The following is a 6,034-nucleotide window of genomic DNA, read 5'->3' as shown; positions in this document are numbered from 1 at the left end:
TATGCTCCTCGAATTCCTTCCTTCCTTCCATCCCTCCCTCCTTCCCTCCTTTCTTCTTTCCCTCCTTCCCTCCTTCCTTCTTCCTTCTTTCCCTCCCTCCCTCCCTCCCTCCTTCCTTCCCTCCTTCCCTCCATCCCTCCTTCCTTCCTTCCCTCCCTCCTTCCTTCCTTCCTTCCTCTCTTTTCCTCTCATCCTCTTTCTCTTTCATTCTTTGTCTCTTTCTCTCTTTCTTTCTGTCTTTCTTTTCTTGTCTCGCCCTGTCACCAGGCTGGAGTCCGTGGTACTATCTCGGCTCACTGCAACCTCCACTTCCCGAGTTAAAGCAATTCTCCTGCCTCAGCCTCCCGAGTAGCTGGGATTATAGGCCCCGCACCCCCATGCCCAGCTAATTTTTGTATTTTTAGTAGAGACAGGGTTTCACCATGTTGGCCAGGATGGTCTCAATCTCTTGACCTAGTGATCCACCCTCCTCAGCCTCCCAAAGTACTGGGATTACAGGCGTGAGCCACTGCCCGGCCGAATTCTTTCTTTATGAGGAGTCAAGAACTGCAGTTGCTGCAGACTTGTATAGATTCACTGTTGCTAACAGTTTTGTAGGGGAATGCCCTCTGAGCTGTTTTGTTAATTCAGCTGCTAATGAAAATGGAATAGAAATGAGAAACAAAATACATGAAGTATCATTTAGGCCAGTGGTTTTGAAAGTGCAGTGTTCAGACTCGAATCATCAACCTCACCTGAGAACTTGTTAGAAATGTGAACTCTTGGGCCAACCCAAATCTACTGAATCAGAAACTCCGGAAATGCAACTCGACTGTCTATAACAAAGCCTCTAGTTGATTCTGATAGACACTCAAGATCGAGAATCACTGGTTCAAGCCTTCTGTAAGGTGCATCATATGTCAACTCAGATATCTTTCTTAATCTAACTTTATGGGGTTGACACTTATGTTTATGTTTACAAAATCAGGCATCTTCAGTTTTGTTTTAAGCAAAATCGTGAAATGAGTGAAATTTGTCTTTGGCATTCTATCACTTCTTTTTTTGGACCCATTTCTTGTCATTTATTTCATCTGTCAGATCCTTCTTTGCCTCTTCATTGTCAGAAACTCAAGGGACTTTTCCTTTAGGGTAGGGTAGAGGCCCCTACACAAATCTGGAAACACAGTGTCTGTAATTGTGAAAAACAGGGCATCAGTAGACCAACGGGGGAGGTATGTGAGGATGGCACTGGCGGTGACCATTCCAGGGCCTGCAAATTGCACTGAGTAAACAGATGCTCATTCCTCCGTCTTTAGAGGAAGAAAGGCCCCTTCCCTTTGCTGTCTGGTTCTCAAGAAGAGGGCTGATGCAGTTTCAGAAGGATCTGGAAGTGCCTTCAGCACAAGCACCCAGGTTGGATGCTTTTTCCATCTTTCAAGTATTTCCTGTGGCCCTTCACCGCCATGTCCCTGTTCATTTGCCACCCACATGGGATTTTGCAGACTGTAGCGCTCTCAGTGAAACAATGCAAAGCTTTGATGAGTATCCAGAAACCAACCAAGCTTCCCTAGGGAGCCAGCTCTCTTTGCTGAGAGAATTACATGGAAATCAGTCATATCTCATTGGTGTCTGCTTGCTCCCAAGGCTGGTTTCAAACTGATTTCTGAAATTCATTCCCCTCTTCTTCGTCCTAAGACCACACAGCAATAGAAGTTCCACCAGCCTGTCTGAGAACCCGTTGCTGGTGTAATAACTGATAAAGTTCGAACAGAATGCATGGACTTGACCTTGCCAGAATTATCCCTTTCCTCCCTGCACGCACATGCTCACAGGCAGATAGATGCACATGTCCACCCACAAAGGTTGCCCAGCCTTTCTGAGCCTTGCACACATGTGATGGACAAACTCAGCAAAACCCCTCGATTATTTGTCGTTACTAAAAACCCCTACGTTTGGCTTTTTCTTTCACAGTGTTTTGAACTGCCTTAGTGAGCCAAATTCCCCCTTTCAAGTTACCAGACTCAGCAGATTTAGTAAAATTGCTCCTAAATAGGATACTGTCCGGTTGAAGGGACTGATGAAACTTTCCAGAAGGAAGAAGCAAGTGGATCAGAAGTTGGAGTGAAAGTCCTTTCACATGTGGACTGATGAGGTTAAAAATGAACATGGATTAGAATCTGCTAATTATGCCCAGAGTTCCAGGAAGCTGAAAGAAGTACACAGTCAAATTCTCAGAAAGGTTTTGTCTACATAAGCAAAATGGAAGGGAGAGTTGACGTAGATCTCTCAATATTGGGCCATTCTCCACCCCAACCTCAACTTCTATTGTTCCCATGAAACACCATTTGGAGGAAGAGACTAATTAATGAAATTGTCCATCTTTGCTAATCAGACCTGCCAGAAAATTGCTCTATTAGCAACAGGCTAAATGTTGTTACCAGGCAAAGTAAAAAAGGCTAATGATCACGCTCATCTTGGGATAACTACAAAAATATTTTTAATGCCACCTCTGAGCTACAATTTTAACTGCAGAAGTCAGACCATCTGAATTACTGTTTCCACAGAAACTACAATTCAGTCGACTCCACAAGGCTTGTCATAGATAAGGACGTTACCTCTATATTATCGTTGCTGGGGAAAAATGCACTTATTTATAGCCAAGCTGTGCAAAGTTGTATTTTGTAGTCTTTTATTTGGAAACATGGTCATTAGAGACTGACAAAAGTCTTTCTGAATCATTGAAATATATGTTTTGATACGTGGAAAAATACTGTGTAGCTTAGCTTGAGCTTCCCATGCATAAGGTCATAATGGCCTCCAGGACAGTGAGATTTGAAAACCTTCTATTCTTCCCTAAGGAACATCCCAAATTTGACATCTTGAGTAATTTAGACCCAGCAATCAGTCTACCAGGACAAAGAGAAAGAAGATGGTGTACTCCAAAATGGCTTTGAGAAAAACATACACTCATTTAAACATTCAGGAGACCTAAATCTGTTGTGTTAATGATGATTGAATTTGTGATTTTAAATGTAAATAGTCTACGAATCTTGGTTTGATTTCAAGCATTTTTTTCTCCATGGGAAAAAATATCCTTGGTTGAGAAGTAACAAGGAATGTTAGAAACAAGAATAAGGTGTCCGTTCATTTCAGTTATGCTCTGGAACATTTGTCAGATGCCAGAACCTTAATATGAAGTGATTTGACAAAAACGAGTCATTTTTCAGTTAGTTAACACATTTACCTTTCTAGCCCTGAAAATTATCTGATATTGACACGGGGATGAAATCAACCTAATCTTCCTGTTGTTATTTTAGGTATCTGTTTTTGAAAATGTACTGAGCTGGTTCTTTCCTATCTATTAGAGAAGTCAGTCATGTCCAAGATTGCAGAGGGATAGAAACTGCCCATAAACAGATGTGGAGCTAACAAGGAGGAGATTAAAAATGAAATTATGTGTAGAAGAAAATAAACTCATGACCAAATAAAACCAAATCACAGAATTTTTCCCTCCCCACAAAGTTAAAGAAAAACACCTCAGTAATAGGTGTTTGCTCACTCAAGCAAACAAAAGACCCATAACCTAAAGCAATACATTTTAGTAACTGGTGGCTGAGTGGCTTTTGATTTCTAACCCTACCCCCAACCCCCTTTAAAGAAATTCCTTAGGGGAAATGAAATCAGGAACGGAGAATATGAAGCAAGAAAAGAACTCCATGGACTGCTTCTGTTTATGGATGTAAAATCCTCATGCCTAGGTTCTGAATCAGAGAAATGATGTAAAGTCACAAGGGACGACTCCATCCGAATGGCACATGTTCCAAGTAGGTGGAGTGAACGCTGGTTTGGGTCATATAGCAAATTCCCAGAGGAATGAGCAGCACTTGAAGACACAAATAAAAACTGGACCTCGCCCAAGCCAAATTCTTCCTATCCTTCTTCTATCAGGCCTTAAAGAATTTAGCCTCCAGATTCTTGCTTGAAAGGGCAAAGGAGCTGATCTCCAGTATCATGGCAAGGAATCCCCTAGATTTTATCAGAAAAATTAAAATACCTGAAAAAATTAAAATATGTGCAAGATGGAAAGAGCCAATGTGGCAGCTGCAATTAATGTGTCAGAAAGGAGGCTAGCATGCAAAGTGGAAAGATGTGGGCTTACCCTTGAAGAAAACCGGATTTAAGGAACAGAAACAGGTTCCTCACAATGGCTTAATAAGAGGATAACTTGTACTCTTAGAACTTAACAAGAGTATAAAAGGTATTTTAAAAATAGCCTAAAGACAAGGTGATAAAACAAGAAGGAAATTAAAATGGAAATTGAAAGTCTGACAAATCAAGAATTAAACACATTGATGCAAAAATGATATATAAATTAGAAATGTTGACATGTATGAGACCTGCTGAAAGTTTGTTTACTAACAATAGAGAAAGTATTCTTATAATCACAGAGAATACAGATAACAAACAAGGAGATTAAAGACAGACTCTAAAAGATATGAAGACATTCAAATATTCTACGCTATGAGGATAATAACTGAGTCCCTGAATAGAGACTAACAAAAGGAACAGAAGAGATGTTGACAGGTATAATAAAATTGCCCAGAAATGAAGAAGGGACCAAATCTATTCCAGGAAATATAGTATGGAATGTTCAAAATACAAACATATCTTAGTTAAGCTATTAAACCTTAAGGATAAAGAAATAATTCTTGAGTTATCAAATCAGAATAAGTCAATTTCCTACAAGGGAGAAAAACATCAAGCTAGCCTCCCAAGTAGCTGGGACTACAGGCACAAGCCACCATGCCTGGCTAATTTTTGTATTTTTAGTAGAGACAGGGTTTCACCATGTTGGCCAAGCTGGTCTCGAACTCCTGACCTCGGGTGATCTGCCCACCTTGGCCTCCCACAGTGCTGGGATTACAGGCATGAGCCGCCATGTTTTGCCTAATCTTTGAAACTTTCTGCATTAAAAAAAATTATTGTAAGTTAATACACTTTATCTCACAAGAATAACTGCATGAATTTTCTTTTCTTGTGTGTGTGTGTGTGTGTGGTTTTTTTTTTGAGGTGGAGTCTCACTCTGTCACCAAGCTAGAGTGCAGTGGCGTGATCTTGGCTCACTGCAACCTCCACCTCCCAAGTTCAAGCGATTCTCCTGCCTCAGTCTCCCAAGTAGCTGGGATTACAGGCACCTGCCACCACGTCCAGCTAATTTTTGTATTTTTAGTAAAGACAAGGTTTCACTGTGTTGGCCAGGCTAGTCTTGAACTCCTGACCTCATGATTCACCCACCTCGGCCTCCCAAAGTGCTGGGATTACAAGCACGAGCCACCACGCCCAGCTGAATAACTACATGAATTTTCTTAAAAACTAGAAAAAAATGTCATAATGGTTAATTCTGGGTGGTCTGGATGTTTTTTCTTCATACACTTAGGTAATTTTTTTAATTTAAAAAATTAATATGACAAAAAAACAAAAAATAAAAATTAACAAATTAGTTGAATGAGTAGAGGGTGAAGGTAAGAGAATATGTGTTTGAGGGCATTCCTGCTGGCATGTATCCTTATGGGGTGTTGAGTGCAGGTGGGGCCCCTTCTACCAGGGCCCAAGTGCCACCAAAATCTCTCCCAGGCCCATCTTAATGATTAGAAGCCACTGGCTTTCAGTGAGCATATCTGCATGGGGACAGCTTGAGCGACCATTGAAGAAAATACACAATTTCCACTAGAAGGTGTAGAACAGAATTTGGGCACAGTATGAAAGAGGATAAGAGAGAGACAGCCTTTGAAAACAAGTGCACTTTGGGGCTCAAACATTTTTTAACAACTTTATTGAAATATAATTCACATGTCATAATATTCATCCTTTTAAAGTGTATGATTCAGTATATTCACCAACTCGTGAAACCATCATCACTGTCTAATTCCCGAACATTTTCACCACCCCCAAAAGAAACCCTGTATCCATTAGCGGTTCACTCCCCATTCCTCCCTCCCAGCAGCCCCGGCACCCACTCATCTGTAGTGGTTTCTGTCTCTGTAGATTTGCTTCT

The 6,034-nt window shown here is 41.0% G+C and overlaps 1 protein-coding gene across 13 annotated transcripts in view; it reads left to right on the top strand.

Annotated features, from left to right (window-relative positions):
• Positions 1 to 6,034, top strand: part of CAP2 (cyclase associated actin cytoskeleton regulatory protein 2) — a 142,193-nt gene that overhangs the window by 54,748 nt on the left and 81,411 nt on the right. The gene's annotated exons all lie outside the window — the stretch shown is intronic.

Source organism: Callithrix jacchus, chromosome 4, assembly GCF_049354715.1.
Source record: "Callithrix jacchus isolate 240 chromosome 4, calJac240_pri, whole genome shotgun sequence".
Lineage (NCBI taxonomy): Eukaryota > Metazoa > Chordata > Mammalia > Primates > Cebidae > Callithrix > Callithrix jacchus.
The sequence above is the reverse complement of the archived record's forward strand: the minus strand, read 5'-3'. Positions and strand labels throughout refer to the sequence as shown.